This window comes from Microtus pennsylvanicus, chromosome 17 (assembly GCF_037038515.1).
Source record: "Microtus pennsylvanicus isolate mMicPen1 chromosome 17, mMicPen1.hap1, whole genome shotgun sequence".
NCBI classification, from domain to species: Eukaryota; Metazoa; Chordata; class Mammalia; order Rodentia; family Cricetidae; genus Microtus; species Microtus pennsylvanicus.
In genome coordinates this window covers 15,870,111-15,893,929 of record NC_134595.1, presented here as the reverse complement: position 1 = coordinate 15,893,929, position 23,819 = coordinate 15,870,111, and the positions used below count along the sequence as shown (strand labels likewise).

At 41.4% G+C, this 23,819-nt stretch overlaps 1 protein-coding gene across 4 annotated transcripts in view; it reads right to left on the bottom strand.

Moving 5' to 3' along the window:
• Ankrd12 (ankyrin repeat domain 12) overlaps positions 1 to 23,609 on the bottom strand; it is a 109,480-nt gene extending 85,871 nt beyond the window's left edge. For 2 of the 4 annotated variants that reach the window (XM_075951129.1, XM_075951132.1), the window contains exon 1: positions 23,473 to 23,609. The gene's annotated coding sequence lies outside the window, so the exon portion shown is untranslated. Of the gene's footprint in view, positions 1 to 22,968; positions 23,072 to 23,350 lie in introns of those variants that run through there. The other 2 variants (XM_075951130.1, XM_075951131.1) reach the window with 2 other exon arrangements.
• Between the last annotated feature and the right edge of the window lie 210 nt (positions 23,610 to 23,819).

Genomic DNA, 23,819 nt, shown 5'->3' with positions numbered 1-23,819 from the left:
CAAACTGTCTCAGTGGATGAACCCCTCATGGTCTTGGATTCATTCCTTGCTCATACTCTCATTCCTTCCACTCTTCAACTGGATCTTAGGAGCTCACTCCAGAGTTCTGATGTGTATCACTGCCTCTATTCCCATCTGTTGTTAGACAAAGGTTCTATGGTGATATTTAAAATAATTATCAGTCTGACTACAGGGTAAGGCCAGTTCAGACACTTTCTCCTCTATTGCTTAGCGTCTTAGCTGAGGTCATCCCTGTGGGTTCTTGGGCATTATTCTAGAGCCAGGTTTCTTGCTACCTCCCTAATGGCTCCTTCAATCAAGATATCTCTTTCCTTGCTCCTGTATCTGTCCTTTCTCCATTTTGACTATCCCATTCCCTCAAGTTCTCAACGCCCCCCTTTTCCCCTTCCTTCTACCCTCTGTCCCCATGCTCCCAAATTTTTGTCTGTTTCCAATTTCCAGGAGGGTCTATATATGTTTTTATTTGGGTTCACCTTATTACTTAGTTTCTCTAGGATCATGAACTATAGGCTCGATGTCCTTTGTTTATGCCTAGTATCCACTTATGAGTGAGTACATACCATATTCATATTTTTGGATCTGGTTACCTCACTCAGGATAGTGTTTTCTAATTCCAACCATTTGCATGCAAAATTCAAGATACCATTTTTTTTTTTTTACTGCTGAGTAGTACTCTAATGTGTAGATGTGCCACACTTTCTTATCCATTCTTCAGTTGAGAGGCATCTACGTTGTTTCCAGGTCGTGGCTATTACAAATAATGCTGCTGTGAACATAGGTGAACAAATGCTTTTGTAGTATGATTGGGCATCTCTTGGGTATATTCCCAAGAGTGGTACAGCTGGAGTAGGGAGGGCCTTGGACTTTCCACAGGGCGGGGTACATGGCCCTCTCTTAAGATTGGGGGGTAAGCCGGGCGATGGTGGCGCATGCCTTTAATCCCAGTACTCGGGAGGCAGAGGCAGGCAGATTTCTGTGAGTTCGAGACCAGCCTGGTCTACAGAGCTAGTTCCAGGACAGGCTCCAAAGCCACAGAGAAACCCTGTCTTGAAAAACCAAAAAAAAAAAAAAAAAGATTGGGGGGTGGGTGGGAGGGTCTGTGGAGAGAGTGGGAGGGGAGTGGGAAATTTGGATTGGTATTTAAGTAATAAAATAACAACAATAATAAAATAATTAAATAAAATACTATCTCTTATTCTCTTTAGGTGAGACATGTGTTTTCTGCACTGACACGAACATTACAAATCTAAGCATCAAACACAAGTGTACTCAATTCATAAAGCAAATACTAAGGTCAAACTAACCCAGCACAGTTACAATAGCTGACTTCAATGCATGACTTGAAACAATTAACAGATCATCCCAGCAAAAAATGAACAAAAGAAACAATTGGATAAAATTACATCGTAAACCAAATGGATTTAACAGACATGAACAGAATATTTCACCCTTGGCCTGATAACCTGAGTTTGGAGTTAGGAAGTAAGTGATTGCCACAAGTCACGTCTTCTGACCTCCACCATGAGTCATTAAATTAATTCATCCAAACACTGCATAATACATATTCCTCTTTACAGCCCTCAAAACTTTCTCTAAATAAAGATCACATATTAGAACACCAAGAATGTCTTAAGAAATATAAGAAAAGTGAAATAATTCTGTTTATTACATCTGGTCACAACAAAATAAAACTGTCCTAATAGCAAGATAGACAATAGAACATATACAAACACATGGAGACTGAATAATATTAAATGATGAATGGGTGACTGAAAATAATCAAAAAGAATTTTTTAAATTTCTAAAACTGAATGTAAATAAAAACAAAACATATCAAAAATGATGAGATACAAAAAAAAGTAATCCTAAGAGGAAAGTTTTTATCTGTACGGACCTACATTAATAAAGCATGCTGGAGCTGGACATGGTGGCACACACCTTTAATCCCAGTACTTGGAAGGCAGAGGCAGGTGGATCTCTGTGAGTTCGAGGCCACTCTGGTCTACATAGAGAGTTACAGGACAACCAGGGCTACACAGAGAACAACATAAACAAACATATGGGGAGATTATGAAATTTTACCCTCTTGGAAATGTGATCTTCAATCAAAGTCAATTCTCTCTCAGGTTCAGATGATAATTCCCTGGGATTATTTAAGTCCTTGTCAGCATCTAAGGTTTTTTTTTTTTTATGAATCAATTCATCAGGTTTTATTCCAGTAATGGGCTACAGCTGGGAAATGTCTCCTAGCAATCTTTGGAAGTCTGCAATTCATCTCTCCTAATTTGCACCTTTTGAGGTTACTTTTTTGTAAAGCTATTTGACAGCCTAAATAATTAACAGAATTTCCTTTTTGAATTTTTTTTTCAGGAGGAATTTGTAATTTCCAACAAGACAAAAGTTTCTTTACTTCTTCAATATTCTTTCTAAAGTATCTACATTTGAATCAGATAGCAAAATGTCGTCCGTGTAATGGTAAACTATAGATTCAGGAAATTGCTTATGTATTATTTCTAATGGCTGACTTAGAAAATACTGGCACATAGTGGGGCTATTTAACATTTCCTGTGGGAGAATCTTCCATTTATATCTTTTAGTAGGCTGAGACTTATTATAAGTAGGCATCAATGCTTTGGCACATGTCTCTAAGAAAATGAAACAGTTTTTTGTCTATTATAATATAAAGCATATTACAGTACAGGTATGCCACACAATCCTACATGCCTGGCAGTTATAGAGAGATCAAATCAAACTCTAAAGGATATATTAAGTAAACAGAAAGGGATGACAAATACTCCCAGAAATAGACTACATAATGCTTTATGAACTTTGAATTTTCTAAATGCTAGTGAGAAAGGAACAGCAGCTGCGAAGAGACACTGGGTAGATAGTAGAAAAAACTACAGAGTTAAACCAGTTGATATACTTGAAAGATGTCCTGACCTCAGAATGAAAACCAGGACATGTGTTAACATTGGGGAAGGAGTTTTGCTTTCGTTTCCACAGGTGAAGAAAAGCTATGGATACCACCCAAACTGACAAAGATTCAATTTGAACAAGAGACACCTCTTAATTAGAAGAGATGATAATTCATCAAACATCATGACCTTTTAATATGAACTAACCTTTAAAAGTAACAAATGCTTTTCATTTGATCAGATAATAACTTGCCAAAAGAGAATCTCCCCAAAATTAGGGTTGGGAAAGTGTTTTGTTTCTGGGTTTTCGGGAGAATAACAGCATCCAGCTAAGGAATCTGAAGACTAGTGGACAAATAAGACATCTGAAAAAGAGGGACAAATAATCCAGAAAAAAATGTCTCAGGAAAAGAAGAAAATTGGCCTATTGGTATATCACATTTCCAATAGGGTAAAATTTCATAATCTTTCCAAATGTTTGTTTATGTTGTTCTCTACAGACACATAATGCAAATTGTCTTTTTGTAGTCACAGTCCAATTAAAGATTAAAGCTGGTTTTGGAGCTGGGGTGTGGCTCTCCTCTAAACCCAAGCATGCTTCTTAAAGTGAAATGCAAAACTTCTGTCTCATGTCAGAAGATCCACATGATATGGGGCATCGATCACTATATGTACTATGTGTGTATCTCACTCAAGTGCTTGTTGAGGCCAGAGGTGTCCTGAAGCTGGAGTTACAGGAAGGTTTGGGCCTGCTGACAGTATGCCATCCTAATTGGACAAGCAGTACACAAAAGAAAGTGACTGCCAAACATTGTCAAGACAGGGAGGGACAGACCTTCAGACTATCCTGCTTTACAGGAAAGCTTATCGGATATGCTAGGCCTATAGGCCGAAGATGTATACTCCAAAATTGTAGAGGAACTTTGGAGTATCTGACTGTCCGGGTAGCCAACTGTTTCTGTCGTTATTCACTTTTTTTTTTTTTTGGAAGTCGCTTGCTTTCACTCCCTGCTTACTCAGTTAATAGTATTTCCTTCTTGGATAGCCAAGGGAATTGTAGACTAGATAGTTATAGTTTTCCTTGTTTACCAGATGCAGAAAGCAAGTTATGACAGACAGTAAATTAAGTCCAAGACTTTATACTTATCAAGATAGGATAGATATAGAACAGAAGGCAAACAAACCAACAACCCAAGCAGCTACAGCCACTTGATTTCAACAAAGGTGTCGAAAAGACAAAAAACAAACAACCTCTGTAACAACAGTCCTCAGAAATATGGACGTAACTACATATAGAGAAATGAAACCAGATTCCTACCTGTCATTCTACCATACACCAGTTCAAAATGGGCTGAAGACCCATTAAGTAAGACTTGAAACAAACTTTCAGAGCAAATTCATCAAGTACAGGCACAAGCTGGGCATGGTGGTGCACACCTTTAATCCTAGCAGCACTTAGGAAGAAGAAATAGGCAGGGATCTCTCCAAGGCCATCCTGGTCTACATAGCAAATTCAGGTCAGCCAAGGCTAAAGAGTCAGACTCTATCTCAAAAAGACCAAGAAGATAATGGCAGATACAAAATCTTTCTGAAAATAATATCTCAAAAAAATAAAAGTTAATAAATGAGATTGCATAATATTAAAAACCTGTACAGCAAAGGAAACAACCAATAGGCTAGCCAACAGAAAGATAAAAGTATAACTACCAGAGTGCAAGGGAGTAAACAAAAACAAGTAGGCTACAGTGACAGCTAAACTTCTAGTTCTAGCAATAAAATTTTTAAAAATTGAAAAAAATTTAAAGAAGCAATTAGCATTTATCCACTGTACTTATATTCTAATAGAAGTAAGCAAGAAGCCATAGAGAAGGCTCCATGGTTAAGAGCAATACCACTCTTTCGGAGAACCTGAGTATCCATTGCCAAGCAACTCACAACCATGAAAACCTCCATCTCCAGCAGGATCCATTGTCACTGGACTCTGTGGGCATCTATGCTCATGTGCACTTCTCCACACTGACAAAAACATATGCATATTTTAAAGATAAACATTTATGTGTGTGTGTGTGTGTGTGTGTGTGTATACACACATACACACATTTAACTGAAAATTTTCCATCTGGGCTGGTAATGCCACCCCCCCCCAGCCCCAAGAGCCATAGTAAAAACCCCAACAGGAGGCATGAGTTTTGAATTGTTGGTCAAGGTTATATAAGGGATTCCAAAAACATTATAGGCTACTCCTACTGTTCTTCAGAGCGAAGTTCCTTTTGTTGAACGTATCACACACTTTGGACACAGGACACAGAAGACCTAAGCTGGATCTGATCTAAAAGCCTTGTCCCTGAGGATTACTTCTCATGGTACCAGAATAATGGGGAAGCACAGCCAATCACATTTGGCTAGGGTGTGGCCACCTGGGGCCAGGGAAGAAGGACCTGGGAATCCAGGTGCCCTCCCCTTGTTTTGCCTCTCTTGGTTGCACATGGTGCTTGCTAAATCCCGGTCGTGTGAGTTTCTCCGTTTCCAATTATTAAATTATATTCATTGTTTTTGAGCTGGTCTGGTTAATTCTAACTACTGATCAACCATGCCCATACTTGGCGCCCAATGTGGGGCTCGAACCCACGACCCTGGGATTAAAAGTCCCAAGTTGGGTGCCAAGTGATGAGCGTGGTTGACAGGTAGTTAGAATTAACCAATTTAACACAGCTTTTTTCCTGCTACGGCTGCTGAGTCAGAGAAATTTCTCTGCGGCACACTGCCAACAAACAGCAAAAAGCTGTGTTAAACTCTCTCTCTTTCTCTCTCTCTCTCCTTTTTAAGTCCTCTCAGGTTTTTAAGTGGATTTAGTCCATCATGTTGGGCACCACTCTGTAGTGATGAGGTGAGCAGCTTCCTGCCGCCCAGCTCCCAGCCGCCTGGCTAGCTTATGCCCCGAAATAACAACACTGTATTCATTTAAACACTGCCTGTCCCGTTAGTTCTAGCCTCTTATTGGCTAACTCTCACATCCTGATTAACCCATTTCTAATAATCTGTGTAGCACTATGAGGTGGTGGCTTACCGGGAAAGATTCAGCATGTCTGACCTGGCGGCTGGCTCCATGGCGTCTGCCTGACTCTGCTTCTTTCTCCCAGCATTCTGTTCTGCCTACTCCACCCACCTATGTTCTGACCTATCAGGCCAAGCAGTTTATTGATTAACCAATGAAATCAATAGATAGATAGAAGACACTCCTACATCACCAGAAGATGCTATGTCAAAGGAGAGAGCAAACTACTATTCCTACCCCAAAATGATGCCTACAGACCAGTACCAGCGTGATGTAGTAACTATACAGGTGCAAAGATGACATGCATACCTTGGCAGAAACCAATAGTTTTCTAATTGGACTTAAGTCTCCTCAAGAAGGAAGCCATGCCCAGTACTTAAAACCTTAGCCAACTACCCAGAGCAACTGAAGTCATAAGTCTTAATCTAACCAGTTAACTACATTCTAAATATTTACCCTTTCAGCTATACACAAATGAAGTTCTTTCTCAGCAAAGAAACATCTGTTTGAAACAGGCTAAAACCACTATAGAAAACCACAATCAATCAAAATGTAGAACAAGATATATGTGATGCCTAGTCCCAATTCCTGCACCTAAGGATAAGAGATCACTCACTGTAGAAGAAAGGGAAAGACTGTAATACCCAAAGGAACAGGAAGTTTGCTGCCAGAGTGCATCTCCTAGAAATGTCAGGGGTCAGGTGTGGTGGTGGATACTTTTAGTCGGATACTTTTAGTCCCCGCATTTGGGCAGAGGCAGGTGGATCTCTGAGAGTTTTAGGCCAGCCTTGTCTACAAAATGAGTTCAAGGATGGCCAGTGTTACACAGAGAAACTCTGTCTCAAAAGAAAAAAAATACTAGTTTGTAATCAAGAGGGTGGGCATGACTTGCTAAAATGAATGGAGCTTCTTTTGCCCTAAAGAGTTCTAAAAATCTTTGCAACCTCCACAAGCCAGTAGAGAGCTGCAACAGCTCAAGAGAAAATGGTACCTTCTCCTCCATTCTTGGCAATGGAAGCTAAAGAAAAATTACCAATGCTCAAAGTATCTAGTATCAACTACAGTAACCTCCATTGACAGTGGGAAAAGCTTAGAGACTCCAAAAGGTCAGGTGAAACCCTGAAAATTCTAAAAACAACTTTACAACACCCTCTCTCCTTTTACAAACTAGTAAGCTCCTGAAGGTAAAATACCACTAACACAGAGTAACAAAGAGAAAAAAAATAAATCCAAATGTGTTAGCAATTCTCTACTGCCTCACAGACCCCTGCTACATAATGCTACCAGACTAGCATGCTTAAAATGATTGTTTGTTAGACTTTTAACCTAAGTTTATCAAATCTGTTCTGCAAACAAAGCAGAATAGAAGTAAAACTTCCAGTAAAATTCAAAGTAAATCCCAGCACTCTGAAGACAGAAGCAGGTAGATCTCTTGAGTTTAAAGTCAGTCTGTCTACATACCAAGTACAGGCTACCTACGCAGGGATACATAGTGAAACTAACTGGCTGACATAATAAACAAATAAATGAAAAAAGGTTTTTTTTTTAAATAAACTTCTCAGTCATGTTTGCAATCTTAACAATTTTCTAGGCAGATACTCTTCCGTGCTACATACAATGTGCAACAGAATCAAAAGGGAAAAGGTCAGGGCTTCATTACAGAAATCACACTTGGGATATACCTTTTTTTTTTTTAAAAAAAAAAAGAGACTCACAGAGAGCTAGGAGAAAAAACAAACTGTTGAGGAAATACACGCAGAAATGGCAGTAAGAATACACCTAGGATGTGTAGATACAGCTTTAACTGAATTTAAAATATTAATCCTTTCATTCATTATGCTATTTGTGTATCATTTAAATTACTTAAAGAGATTTCAATTGTTTTAAAAAACATATTTTATTTATTTACTTATTTGGGGCAGGATCTTACTGTGTAGACTTGGCTGATCTAGAACTTGCTATGTAGACCAGACTAGACTTGAACTCACAGGGATCGGCCAGCCTTGGCCTTCTGAATGTTTCAAAAAGGTATGCAACACCATGCCCAACTCTAAGAGTATTTATTTTTAGGTGTGTGACTGTCTTGCCTGCAGGAATATCTGTGCAGCAGTCTTGTGCAGAGACCAGAAGAGGTTATCAGAGCCTGTAGGATTTGAGTTACACATTGTTGTTAGCAGTCATGTGAGAGCTGGGAACCGAACCCAGGTCCTCTGCAGGAGCAAGTGCTCCTCCTAACCACTGAACTGTCTTTTCAGGCCTATTCATTTACCCTGTCTCCCATCCTCCACCAAAGCATATTATTACAGGCCATACTTTTCACATACCATACTACTTATGAATAATCCTGTGACATTCTAAATACTGCTCACAGTTTATTCCTAAATAAAACCTAGCGCCACTTTAACTCAATTCTTTGAAAATAAACCTATCTTGTGCCAGCAAGATAGGTCAGTGGGTAAAGGACTTGGCCTTGAAAAACCTGGTACTTAAGTTAGAACCCTAGAGCCTATGTAAAGATAGAAGGAGTGAACTGACTCAATAAAGCTGTCTTCTGGCCTAGATATTATACTGTGGCATGTATATCTACATACATGCAGACATACAAACACACATACATCGGGCACACACATAATAACAACAAATAAAATCATAAAAAACAAGTGTATTCTTTAGCTTTGATAACAATTATACTTCAAAAATGACAGATAATGGGAGAAGGCATATAAATCAAACAGACTGCAGTATAAGGTCTTTTTAGAAAAAGTAGAGAGGAATCTTTATGTATTATTGGTAGAAATGTAAGCACAGATACTATGGAAATCAGTACCAAAAGATCTAAAAGAAAGATTGGAGACTACAGCAAAGCTGGTAGAGTTCTGGCCTAATATTTATGAAGTCTGGTGTCCAGAACCCAGAACTAAAGGAACCGAGCAAAGCAGCACATGCCTATAATCCCAGTATGTAGCAGGTAGATATAGGAGGATCAGACATTTAAGGTCATCCTTAGGGCCAGTTAAAAATACAACTTAGCGCCGGGCGGTGGTGGCACACGCCTTTAATCCCAGCACTCGGGAGGCAGAGGCAGGCGGATCTCTGGGAGCTACAGAGAAACCCTGTCTCGAAAAAACACCAAAAAAAAAAAAATACAACCTAGAGCTACCACAGGTATACAGGTAACACCTGTAATCCCAACCTTCAGAAGACAGGGGTAGAAAAAAAAAATCATTCCCAATTCAATGCTAGTCTGTTGTACATAGTGAACTCCAGGCCAGCTGGGGCTATAAAACGACCTACCACGACTAGTAGGTATAAATCTGAATTAATCTAGACCAGCATACAATGGAGATACCTCCATTCACAAGTCATATTATGGAATCAACTGATGAAGAAAACATAGCAAATATAATTGTTTTATTGATTATATAACTATATGTAATAATCTTATTCAGTCATTAAAGACTGAAATTATGTCAGTCACAGGTAAATAAACGGAACTGGATATCATCATGTTAAGGAAAATAACCCAGACTCAGAGGCAAATCCTGCATGCTTTCTTTCATATGTGGAATCTATATTTTAAAATATGATAGGCATGAAAGAAGAAGTGGAACATTTAGGGTAGAAGAAAGGGAGAACAAAGGGGGTAAGTACAAGCAAATTACATGAAACATATGTATAGGAATGTTATATCCCCCCATTCTGTAAGTTACCTTCCCAAGGAAACAAAGCTTTCAGCAGCCTAAAAAGTTGGGGCTGGGGAGATGGCTCAGTAGGTAAAGTAGCTGCTGTGTGGTGATGGGTACAGTGGTAGTGCAGATATCTTTCTGGACTAAGCACTCCTGCTGTGGGATAATGCTTAGTATTACCTTAAAGATTTGTCACTCGTATTAGTTTAATAAAATACTGACTGGCCAGTAGCCAGGCAGGAAGTATAGGTGGGGCAACCAGATTAAGAGAATCATGGGGAAAGGAAAGGCAGTCAGTCAGTCACCAGTCAGAAGCAGAGGAAGCAAAGTAACAACGCTGCAGAGAAAAGGCACCAAGCTACTAGCTAAACACAGACAAGAATTATGGGTTAATTTAAGTTGTAAGAGCTAGTTGATAATAAGCCTGAGCTAATAGGCAAAATTGCTTATAATTAATGTAAGCCTCTGTGTGTTTCTTTGGAACTGAGTGGCTGCAGGATCGGGTAGGACAGAAACTTCTGTCTATATATACTCCAAAACCAATGAAAGGTTCTTGAAAGGTCTCAGACCACAATGACACCTCTCTCCCCTCTCAGTGGTGTTGGAGTGCTTATTCTAGAAAAATCCCAAAACATTTCTGGAGACCCAAGTGAGATGTCCTCACCATTATCCTAGTTGTTTGAGAAAGACTACCACTTTCTGGTCTCAGTCCATCGAAGGTCTCTGGAACTTGGAAGTTTGTGCACTCAGTGCCAAGGGACCAGGAGGCCCAGGGATTTGGGCCTCCTAGTCTACCATCAGCTGGACTAGGCTGATGTCCATACCAGGTAAAGACTGCTGGAAAGAAAGAACCATACCGGTAGGCTTAAATCACCCCACAGGAGATTGCATCCATGGCCTGGATGGGATACTGACGTGGCACAGGTCTCCAAGGAAGAACCTCAAAGAGATACTAACGCATTGGTACTGGTCTCTACAGAAATAGACTAGGAATTTAAAATGAATGTGCGAATGCCTGCAATGGTCCCATGGCCCCAGACCTATGGGATCTGATAGGATCCAACCTGTGGTTCCTCTGAAGTCTTTTCACCTGAATGGGCACTTGATCCCTGTAATAGGAGGTAACTAAGCATGACATGTGGCCCTAAGGTTAGATGTCTTAAGTCCCTGTGAGGTTGCCAGCTAGGCAAGTACCTGCTTGAATGAGAAGTTGGTCCTCTCCACTCCACTGGGTTAGGTACATACAAAATCCCCCAACTCCTGGTTAGGGAACTTTTCTGGTCACAGGGTCTGCACAATCCTGATATGAAACTTACACAGTTCCATAAAGACTGTTAAGTCTGAAAATACCAAGAAAACACCCCCATTATCTTCCCCAGAAGGAAACCCATGATGCTGCCTCCCTACTGGCTCCAACTGCCAGCACCACCACATAGTGCCAAAAGCTCAAGACCACCTGATCTCATCTGTCCAATGGTATCTGCCCTAGCACTAAGGGATTTCCCAGGCCCTCCCCTCATCCAAAAAGATGTTAGCTCTGTTAGGAGGAAAAGCCCCTCCATGACTGCAGAAAATTTTTAAGTGATTTTTCTCCTCACTGCTAGACTTAAAGGACAAGACACTTTCCAATTCAGACATGGAACCTTTCACTGATGGAAGCTGAAGCCAACAACAGGGGGAACAGCTCCTCACATCAAGAGACTCAAAGCAGCAAGACATCAAGAAGGGGACTACTTACCACAGAGGGCAAAGAAATTAAAAACAGAGACAAATATCTTCCGGCTCCAAGAAGCTGTCTGGGCCCACGGCTGTGACAGTGGCACACCATCACACTGACATAAGAGTCAAGGCCAAGTGAGTTGGAGAAACCAACTGGCAGACGGGCCTGCCCTCTGTGAAGGTGACCCCACAGACCCCTCCATTACCCCCATCCTAAAAGGTATGTTTACACTCAGGTGCTAACAGAGTTCATTCACAGAAGCCGGAAGAAAGGAAAAGAACAACTGATCAAAGAGCTACTAAAAATCAGGACCGGCCAATTACCTCAGATAAGAAAATTAATTCCAGAGATGACAGCTCCCAGCCTAGTTCAACAAGCTCAGGAAGCAACCCATCTAGAAAAACTGCCCTGTAAGAATTGTTCCAAAGGTATTTGGTGGTTCTGAGGCTACCAACACTGACCCAACAAGCCAGCAAAGCATGTCTACAGCATACTCGGAACAATCCAGGGAGGGACCCGAGGTTCCCACACTGACAGAAAAGAGCATCTAGAAGTGGACTTTCCTGACAGTCAACCCAGCAAAGGTACTGAGATTTGCTGTTTAACGTGTGTACTTTGCAGTGTGGGTGGAAGCTTTTCCTACCTGCACAGGAGATCAGTGTGAACGCTGCACTCAGGGGACTGCCCCCAATCATCAGGCCGAGTTGTGAGAATGAATCGAACCTTTAAAATAGCAGTGGCCAAGCACTGCCAAGACACAGGCTCCCTTGGCCAGAAATTCTGCCACTTATAGTGTTTAGGGTGGATGCAGTAATTCCTCTTTCAAGGTCATGTCTGGCTGTCCACCTCCACTGCTTCCAAGGGACTCAGGGGACTTTTGAGAGTATGGACACACCTGCCTCTAGCAGCTCTTCAAAGATCTGGCTGATATGCATGAAAAATTGCCCAATCCTCACCACTCCCTCAGTTCTTAAAGTTGCAGGTGTCACCAGCAGTTGTAGGCTACATAGCACCTACACCAATGCTGCTGTGGACCCAAGCCAGGAGTCAACGATGAGAGTCCCAGACTCAACCAGCCTCTACACTGACCATCTCAAAAGTTACCTCAGAATGGGAACAATGGCTCAGCTCCTACTCTACCTCCTGGTGTCCTCCCAAGTACACTCGAGTTAGTACCCCTGCATACAAATTCATCTGAAGAGCAATCTGTTCCAGGGCAACTTCAATTCCTGGACACCCACCAATATAACTCTGCCCCACAGAGGGGTTCATCCTTATCTCCTTCAGGGGATACTTGGAAACAGGAGAGCCATGGAATGTCCCTCAAAGTTCATCTTGCTGTGTGGGAACTGCCTATACTGGAAAACAAATTATGATTCTCTTTGGGGATGGCCCCAGATAGTGACAGTGTTGGATGAGTTGCTAGAGGACATCTCCCCCCCCCCAAAAAAAATTATGGGGGAACCTAGTAGTCTTAAATACTGGTTGTGTGGACTCTGCCACAAAAGGGACCTGAAAGGAAGCTCCCACAGAGGGACAAAGTGGTTAAGGTTGTAATGGGTCTTAAAGGAAAAAAGGAATAATATGGAGACTGGCCATAGAGAAGTTATTCATGTGAGAAAGCCATGTCTCAAAATGCTGGCTTTAATAAATGCCAGCCACGAGCTTCTTAACCCAGGTCAGGATTGCAGGATGTGTTTACCTGCAAGCCGGGTTATTTATACTGGAGCAGACTGAATAACCAACACAAAAGGAGTGTGCTTAACTGGGCCACCTAGTGTTCAGGTCACAGGAAAAACCAATGTACAAAAATTAAAGCTGTAAAATGGTGGCACATACTTTTCATCCTGGCACTCGGCAGAAGCAGGCAGATCTCTAAGTTTAATGCTATCCTGGTCTACAGAGCGAGTTCCAGGACAATCAGAGCTACACAGAGAGACCCTGTCTCATTTAAAAATAAATTAAAAGGACTGTACCAGACTAGTTAAAAGAGCAATAGCTGCTAATGGGGCACAGTTTACCTGCCTCAGAAGACAGCTGCAAACTTGTATTCTTGGGCCCCAACATAGATGTGCACCCAGGAAGTGAGGTTCAACAACATTTACATCCTTTAGAGTCAAGAAATACAAAAACTCCTGTACTCTTTTATCAGTCCTGTTAGGAACGACTCTGATAGGGCCCAGGACCACAGATACCACTGCAACAGCATCCACCAACAAGTTCAACACAAGCTCTCTCTCTACTCAGATCAAAAGTACTTACCTGTCGTTCAGGAAAACAGTTACTCTTCAGAATCACCTAGAGAGCAACAATCCTCCAAAACCAGAGGACTGATCAGACTTGATTACCACCAAAAAGGGGGGGAGGGCATGTGCAAGGCTTTAAATATTGTTTTTATGCAATCAGTCAGGAATGGTACAAGAAAATGCCAAAGTTGTTAGAGAGGATTAAGGGGAGAGAGACAACTGAGAGCCAATGGAGCACGATACAGATACTAAGTCAGGAGTACCAACACATTTCTTCAAGATAGATTCATGAGGAGTTGTGAAGGTAGAAGGAGGGAATGAAGTAAAAAAAAAAAATACTCATTATTAGATGCTGGTTTATTGATCTATTTAGTGATTTACTTACTTAGAGAACTGCTTATACTGTTTATTTGCCAAGCATGACTTCACTTGCTACCTTGAATGGAATGAACTGAAAAAATAGCTGAATCAATCAGTTGTTGCCCTTAACAACCTGCTGACTGCCACATATGCCCTCTTTTAACCTCTGTGGGTACTTGGTACATAGATATGCAAGCAGGTAAAACACTAATAAACATAAAATAAAATAATTTAAAAAAAATAAAGGTAGGGCGGTGGTGGTGCACACCTTTAATTCTAGTATTTGGGAGGCAGAGACAGGCAGATCTCAGTGAATTCAAGACAGCCTGGTCTACAAAAAGAGTTCCAGGACAGCCAGGACTGTTACATAGAGAAACCCTGTCTTGAAAAAAACAAAAATAAACAAATAAATAAAAAAAATAAGTTAGGCATGACTGGGCATTCCCATAATCACAGCACTCAGAAAACAAAGGCAGGTAGATCTCTGTGAGTTCTAGTCTGGTCTACACAGCAAGTTCCAGGTCAACTAGGGCTACTATGCAATGAGACCGTATCTTCATTAATAATAGTAATAATAATAATATAAAAATATAAAATAACCATTCTATTTTATTTTAATTTCTTATTCATTTTACATTCCAAACATAATTCTCGCACCTTCGCCCTCCCACCCCACTCTACTTTCTGACAACATGAGTATATAAAAGCCATAGGTAGGAGTTCAGTCTAGTGCCTCACACTGCTAATTCCAGGTCTTAGGGACAGGAATATTGTCACAAGTTCAGGCCAGCCTGGGCTACACAGTAAGAACATTCTATATGAAGTCATACAGCAACTAACACAAACAACTACCAGAGTCATAACTGGGATAGTAAAAGTGGAATGATTCAATCCAAAGTTTCTTCTGAGGCTTTTAAAAGGGCTGTAAAAGCCATGATTCCAAAGGAAAAGAATTTTAAGATAAAAGTTGTGAAAATCTAATAATGTTCACCAGGAGAAGACAGGAGAAGAAGGGGTTAAAGAACAACTAAAATATTTCCTAGTACATAGTTTTCTGATCTAACAGTAGCACTAGTTAACTCAGTAATATAAAAACTGCAATATACATGTTAGAGTATTATTTGCTTAATTCTTATAACTACTAAAAATCTGAATAAGGAACAAAGAGAAAAAAATGTCTAAAGGATATGAAGGGTTAATTCACAAATATAAATACTATTTTCCATATATTAGCTAATATCTAAATTCATATAGCTAGAGACAAACACATTCTACAACAACACAGAGTAAAGCCTTAAGAAGTACAATGAAAGGGGCTGGAGAGATGGCTCAGAGGTTAAGAGCACTGCCTGCTCTTCCAAAGGTTCTGAGTTCGATTTCTGACAACCACATGGTAGCTCACAACCATCTGTAATGGGGTCTGGTGCCCTCTTCTGGCAAGCAGACATACATGCAGACAGAATATTGTATACATTAAAAAAAAGAAGAAGAAGAAGAAGAAGTACAGTGAAGGGCCAGTGGGGTAGACCACTGGATAAGGCACTTGCTGTCAGGCCTGAGGACCTGAGCTACATGCCTGGATCTACAGGAACTGAGTCCCATCCGCTGTTCTCTGACCACCACACAGGTACCACATGAAAATTAAAAAAAAAAAAAAACAAGTATTTTTTAAATATTAGAATAAAAGTGATAATATAATTTTAACACAAATGTGAGTTTATGTAAATCCCCATACAAGTATTATTTATTTTGAATAGCCATCTATAGAGCAAGAGCACAGACGCCAGGAGAATGAAGAACCACAGAGTTTCCTTCTTCACAACAAAGGACAGAATGAGTAAGCCGAGATGCTACCAAGAAACCTCTTGTTTACCTTTCATAAAATGAAGAAAAACAGAAACTCAGTAAAAAGCTATTTTTTGTCCTATTCAACTGCATGTTAAATAGCATATTATTTCATCTGTGACGTGTTTTATACGTCCTGGAAGATGGGAATAACTTCTGAAGATTAAATAATCCCTACTGATGATCAATCACCTCAGCTATTTAAAATACTTGTCTTTCTTTGTTATTCTTTTAGGTTTATTCACATTTCTCACTCACAAGTGAATTTCAAAGCAGTTTAAGCTGACTCCCAGCAATTTTAACCTAGATTCCATCCATGATCCATGAAGTTAGCTGACAAATCTTTATGGCTCACAAATAGTTGTGAAAATCAAAGAACTCAGATGTAAAATGTACTTTGTAAACTCAAACCACTGTAACTTTTTTGTTTGTTTGGGGAAGGAGACTATGTCTCACTATGTAGCCTAGGCTAGCCTGGAGTTCACTAGTAAACAAGGCTAACAGCAAATCCCTGTAACTTTTAAGGCCTTCTTTTATCCTGAGTCAATATAGCTACTCTAGGCAGAAAAGAGAATCACATATGGTTTTTGTTTTCCATTAGAAGGTAGAAGCTGGTTTTGGTGGTACAATCCTGTTATCCAGATCACAAATTCAGGGGTTATCCGTCAACAAAGTGAGTTCCAGGTCAGCCTGGACTACATGGCAGGATCCTATCTCAAAAGACCATAAATAAATAAATAAATAAATAATGCGATGAAAATTGGATGCAGAATGAGGGCAAATTCCCTGCAGGGAAAATAATCTGAAAAACTATGACATACGCTTGTAAATTTCAATAGTTAAAAGTATTTACTGCTAGTATTTGTGGTAATTATTCCAATTGTAGTTCAAATACATAATGATATTCTAAAAGACAAACTACTACATATTTGTAACCAACTTCAGTACAACAGACAACTGTTAGGGGGTCTGGCTATGGAAAATACTGTTAAGAGGTGTGTGTGTGTGTGTGTGTGTGTGTGTGTGCGCGCGCGCGTGTCTGTATGTGTGTGGTGCTGGCTACCCTGGAGCTGAAGTTACATATGGTTGTAACTCACTTGATGTGGATGTTGGAAACTGAACTCAGGTCCTCTGGAAAAACTGGAAGTGCTCTTAAACCCTGGGCAACCTCTCCAGCAGATAAAACAACTTTTATATTCTAAGAATTTAAAAAATATAACTTCTACACTATAATTTACTTCATAATTTACCTTGTATACTTAAGTTCTATGTTTCAATTAAACTTTCTAGGGACTAAAATTAAAATTTTTAATTTGGCAGACTTCTGGAAGGCCTCGCTAGTAAGAAATATGAAAACCTCTTCTTGGACACTATTTTCTAACTGGACAAACTCAAATATCCCTTCGCTGGCTCTAGACGTTTATAAAGAGCTACATGCATTCAGTATGCTCTTTTTCTCCTTTAGTCACTATGGTCTGAGATTAGTGCATCTCACTTCTTCGACATTTATTTTGGGGACAGGCATGTGCCACAGTATGCACATGGAGTCAGAGGACAGCTTTCAAGAACCAGCTCTCTCCTCCTGCCACGTGGGGTTGAAGAACCAACTCAAGTTCTTGGTGACAAGCTCCTTATCTTGGGCTGGATATGGAGCTCAGAGATACAGTACAGTGCTTGACCAGCAAGTCTGAGGCCATGAGATTACCTTCAACAACGAAAGAAGGTGGGAGAAATAGAGAACAACCCACACATGCATCTTGCAAAAACCCTACTGGCTTATTTTCCAGTATTCTTATAAAATACTTATTCTCATTTTCCTCTCTGGCTGCCCAGTTGGAAGAACAACTGCTCTTCACGCATTTTTCATGGACTATGAGATTTAATAAATATTACCTTAGAGTTCTTTAGAAACAGCTAATCACTTTTCATTAAAGAGGGACCAGAGAGAAATGGCTAACACACAGAGAGCTGTTACTACTTAGCTTGTGAACACCTAATATCTCATAACTATCCACAGCATCAGCTTAATTTGCCATGTTAGAACACTGTTTTATAGGCTTATGAAATGTTGACTAAACCTTGAACAAGACTCCCACAAAGCACTCAAACAATGTGGTCATCCTGGAACTCACTCTAGACCAGGCTGGCCTCTGACTCATGGAGATCCCCCTGACTCTGCCTCCCTGCTGGGATTAAAGGTGTGAATGGCTGATAATCAATATTTTGTGTGTTCAAAGTTAAAAATACTCTGATAATCTAGGCAACATTGTAACAATTTATTGATTTTCAATATCAAACGAAAACACTAGAAAAAATGTGCACTTTAAATAAAAATTAAATACAACACTAGAGAGGCAGAAGCAGATGGATCTCTGTGAGTTCAAGGACAGCCTGGTCTACATAGAGACTTCCAGGTCTTCCAGGGCTACATAAGACTACCCTGTCTCAAAAAAGATTTAAAAAAAGGAAGGAAGGAAGGAAGGAAGGAAGGAAGGAAGGAAGGAAGGAAGGAAGGAAGGAAGGAATTAAGGAAGGAAGGAAGGAAGGAAGGAAGGAAGGAAGGAAGGAAGGAAGGAATTAAGGAAGGAAGGAAGGAAGGAAGGAAGGAAGGAAGGAAGGAAGGAAGGAAGGAAGGAAGGACAAAGCTATGACATATTCTATATATTTATGCAAGGTCTCGCTCTAACCTAGGCTGCTGACCTTTAACTCATGTTGAGGCTAGGTTGGCTTAGAATTTGGGGCGAGTCTTTTACCTCAGCCTCCTAAGCACTGGGATTACAGGCATGAGCCACCACAGCATTTTTTATATATTTCAGAATATATATGAGCTATTAAAAATCAAATTTATAAAGAAAATTTATTTCTGGCTCTGCCATATCTGGAAACCAGAAAGACAAATTCTCATCAATACGTTCACTATTGCTTTTAAAAAGCCATTGCTTGCTAAGGAAACAAATTATGCATGCATGAGTGTATAACAAGAATGTTTTCAAACGCTGTACTTTATATTCTCCAAGAGAAATCGGAGGGATAAAGCAATGTTTAGTGTTCATAAGCCTCTTTACCAAGATTAGGACTAAGTAGGGATTGGGAAAAAATGTATCTACAAGGAATTATAATCCCCAAAATAGCAGGTGCAGAAAATAACAAAGCTGGGGCTAAGCAAAAGTCTAGGAACTAAAGTGAAGCATCTTGTTACGCTTGAGAACTACATTTTCTGTAAAAGTAGCATCATCTGTATAAAAGTTCCCAGTGTACAATGTAATTCCTGGTGTGCTCTCGTTTGTTCTACCCAACAACTGTGGAAATTATGAATAATAATAATAATAACAATAATATTAGTGATAGTGATGGTGCTGACTGAACAGGGCCTCACACATTCCAAGCAGGCACTCTACAACCCCAGGAAATTATTTTTGGTAAGTGAAGAATACAAAGTTCTGAATGTTATAGGATTTGTCAGAAAAAATAAAAGTGACAAAGAACCTAAATCTATACTTTCTCAGTTATAGTTCACGGTCTTTTTTCTTCTACGTCATAAAGCTACTCCTAAATAAAGGACATATTAGCATCTCACAACAAGAAAATTCTAGACAAATCACTAAGGTTATATAGACAACTCTAAGTCATGTACCTTCTTACCAAGCTTTTACTTTTTCATTTGAAAAATGAAGGACATGGACTAGAAAATGTGAATTCACTTCTAGTCCTAAGACTAATTCTTCAAATATGCCCTGTACATGGCATGGGTATAACAAATACATGTTAAGTTAGCAATAAATTCCCCGTCAGAAAGACAATCCTGAAGCGACCCACTGTAAGTGTAACTCCAAAGTTCTTAAATCTGTATGCTGGAGGAGTTAAACTTCCTACAATGACAGAGATGACTAATCTCATTAACCATTCTCTTTTCAGACTGAAATTAATATTCTTCAAGAAAACTAGAACTGGTAGGACAAACCTATAATCTGAAGTACTTGGGAGGCTAACACAGGAAAGATGAAAAATATGTCTAGTCAATTTAAGAGGACCCCCTCAGGAAACAAAACATTAAAAAGGGTTGAGTATTGCGTTGATGAGGGGTCCCAGCACCCTCATCAGATGGCTCATAACCACCTGTAACCCCAGTACCAGAGGGTCAATTCCTCTGTCCTCTGAAGACACCTTGCACTCCTGTACATGCCTACACCGACACCTTTAAGGAGCTGGAGAGATGGTTCAGTGGTTAGGAGCACTAACTGCTCTTTTAGAGACCTGGGTTCAATTCCTAGCACCCACAATGAGGCTCACACCCATCTGTAACTCCAGTTCCAGGGCTTCTGATGCCCTTACACTGACACACAGGCAAAACATGAATGTACACAAAATAAAAACAAAATATATTTAAAAAATAATAAACATTTTTAAAAGGGGGTGGTGGAACAGGAGCCGAGATGTAACTCAATTGAGAGCTTGCCAAAAAAAAAAAAAAAAAAAAGGTATAGTACACAAGAGGATCCTTCAACGACATTCTGAATTTAAAGCCAATCTGGGAGAGACCCTGTGTCAAAAAAATTTTTTAAGAAAAATTAACTGCAGAGTGTGGTGGCACATGCCTTTATATCCTGCCTTTAATCCCAGTACTCTATAAAGTTCAGCAAGTATATTTTTTCTGGATTAAAAAACCAATACAGGGGCTGGGAGATGGCCCAGAGGTTAAGAGCATTGCCTGCTCTTCCAAAGGTCCTGAGTTCAATTCCCAGCAACCACATGGTGGCTCACAACCATCTGTAATGGGGTCTGGTGCCCTCTTCTGTTCTGAAGGCAGACTATTGCATACATAATAAATAAATAAATAAATAAATAAATAAATAAATAAATAAATAAATAAATAAATATTTAAAAAATAAATAAATAAAAAACCAATACAAAAGCCAGGCAGTGGTAGTGCAGGATTTAATCCCAGCATTTGGGAGGCAGAGGCAGGCTGATCTCTGTAAATTCAAGGCCAGCCTGCTCTACAGAGTGAGTTTCAGGACAACCAAAACTACACAGAGAATTCCTGTCTTTTAATAAAAAAAAACAAAACAAAACAAAAAAAAAAAACAATACTTTTTTTTTTTTTTACAAAATGTTTTGTACTCCAAAAAAAAAAAAAAAAAGGCTGGGCAGTGGTGGCGCACGCCTTTAATCCCAGCACTCGGGAGGCAGACGCAGGCCGATCTCTGGGAGTTCGAGGCCAACCTGGTCTACAAGAGCTAGTTCCGGGACAGGCACCAAAGCTACAGAGAAACCCTGTCTCGAAAAACAAAAACAAAAAAAAAGTTTTGTACATTTTTAGCCACTGGGCTCTTTCACTATTGTTCTCTTAACTCCTCCTCAAACAGACTTCATAGGATGCATACCCAGAGATTCCCACTGTTCCAACTCTGCTTAGTCCATAAACTATGTTAACAACTTTAAAATACAGAAACTGTAAGAAATTGAGAAAGACCTCCAACTCCCCCCGCCAGGAAGACCCTCTGTTATTTGATTAAACAAAAATAAAATACGCTGCATAGGAACAATTTTACATAGTATTTTTTTTTTTTTTGATTTTTCGAGACAGGGTTTCTCTGTGGTTTTGGAGCCTGTCCTGGAACTAGCTCTTGTAGACCAGGCTGCTCTCGAACTCACAGAGATCCGCCTGCCTCTGCCTCCCGAGTGCTGGGAGGGAACAATTTTAAAGTTCAAAGAAACATTGACTTTAAGGCAGCAGCAGCTGATCCATCTTTCTACTTCTCCAGCTTTAAATCTTCTACAAATGAATATACATTTAACTCTCTGGTTTCCTTTCTCCAAAACAGAACACCTCGTTGAACAACTGTTTGTCCTGAGTTGAGCTGTCATGTAGAGCCTTAGATTTTTTTTGTTGTTGAGTTTTTTTGTTTGTTTGCTTGTTTGTTTGTTTTTGAGACATGGTTTCTCTGTGTAATGGTCTGGATGTCCTGGAACTCGCTCTGTAAACCAGGCTGGCCTCGAATTCACAGAGATTTGTGCCTCTGCCTCCCCAGTGCTGGGATTAAAGGCTTGCGCCACCACCGCCCCTCTTGAGCATCAGAAATTTGATGAGTGCTTCTATCAAGCATAAAGGTTTCTTAAGTGTCAAGCCTTTCTCACTCTATCAAGTCCGGGAGAAGCTTTTCGAATTTTTATATATTTTTGCTTTTAACCCAAATGAAAGCCCTATCAAAAAATTCACAGTAGGGAGTCAAGATAGCTCAGAGTGTAAAAGCTACCTGAAACCCAAACAAGGGCCTGAATTGGAGCTCTAGGACCCACACAGTGGAAAAAGAGAACCAACTCTAGGAAGTTGTCCTGTAACCTCTGCACCCATACCTACACACGTAAACAAATGTATTAAAATATTAAATGTTGTACTGAAATGTTCTTAAAGGGTAACAGAACATCTTCATCCTTACGTCGGCGATTCTAACGCAGTGGTTTAAACTGGACACCAACAGAGCACATATTGCCAGTTCTGAGTTAATCTCCAGGAAAGCCTTTGTGTAAAGACTGACGAAATTGAAAAAGATCAGTAACCAAGATTTTTAACGGCCGACTTAAGCATATGTTTTTAATGAGTACATGAAGAGTTCATCTTCCTTCATAATCGACTCAGACCATTTTAAAACAAGAAGAAACACATGACTGAGAATGCAGGGTTCACCTCAACCACAGAATTAGTGATAATCCCAAAGCGTCATCGATTGCTGGATCTACAAGGTGTCCAGCGGAAATTACAGTACCTACAACACACTGCTTCAAATGTTCCCTACGTGTTCAACTAGTGCAATTCTGTCCAGCTCCATCCTCAACGATTCTCACTGTGATTATTAAAACAGCTGTCAGCTGGGTTTCGGTGACCTCTTTCGACAACCGTTTATTCAACGCTTTGGATCCTGAAGGATGCGTCACCCCATATAACTCTTCAAAATCAGATCTAAGATTCCAACGTGCTCTAAGGGTCGCCGAACATCATCCCAACCGGAACTGGCACAAACTCAGACCTGATCGCCCAGCGCCGGCAAGGGCAGGTCGCACAGGCATTTAAGAAAGAACTGACAACACCAGCCGCAGCTCTTTCGCTTTCACGCACCTCTCCCGGGACCCACCGCGCCTCCTACGCCCCGGCCCGCACCGTGTCTCCGACCGACATCCGCGCACGCAGCGCGCCTGGCACCGGGAGCGCGCGGCAGCAGGGCGCGCCCCCGCGATGCCGCCCGTCCCGGTGCGCTGGCGGCGCCCTCCCGGCCGCGCCATGTTCCGGTAAGCCGCGGCCAAGGCGCTCGCGCTAGCCGCCGCCCGAGCGTCGCCCAGCCGCAGCCCCACCTGCGCCTCGACCCGTCAGGATGCCGGGCGGGGCGGCCACCAACGGCCTGTCACGGTCCGGACGGCCGCGCCGCGCCGCGGGCTGGGGCCGGACAGGGCCGGGCGGCGCGTGGCGGCTGGGTGCGGCTGGCGGAGGCGCAACCCCCTACCTGACTCCGGGGAGGAGACGGGGCACAGAACTGAGGGTCTCCTCCCTGGTGCCCGGGACAGACTCGAAACCGCGCCCTCCTTCCTCCCCTCTGGTCGCCACGCCCCCCTGGCCCGCACGGACCCGAGGCTCGGCGGACGCGGAAGGGTTCAGCCCCTGATCGAGGGCCTCCGGGTGGCCGCCGCTGCCGGTGTCTCCGCCGCTGCAACAACCCCTAATGCCGCCGGGGCCAGGCTTGAAAACATCTCCGGTCTTGGTCGGTCTCTCACCACAGCCTCCTTGCTCCTGGACAGCGTTCTCTGCGATTGGCTGCGGCGCGAGCACGTGACCCCGGCGGGCACGTGACTCCTGCAGGCACGGGACGGGCGGCGTGACCGCTGTGCCCCGCCCCCGACGCGCCCGTTCCTGACTCTCCGGAGGATCGGCGAGCACGGCGGCGGTGGTGGCTTGCGTTCTTGCGGAACGGAACC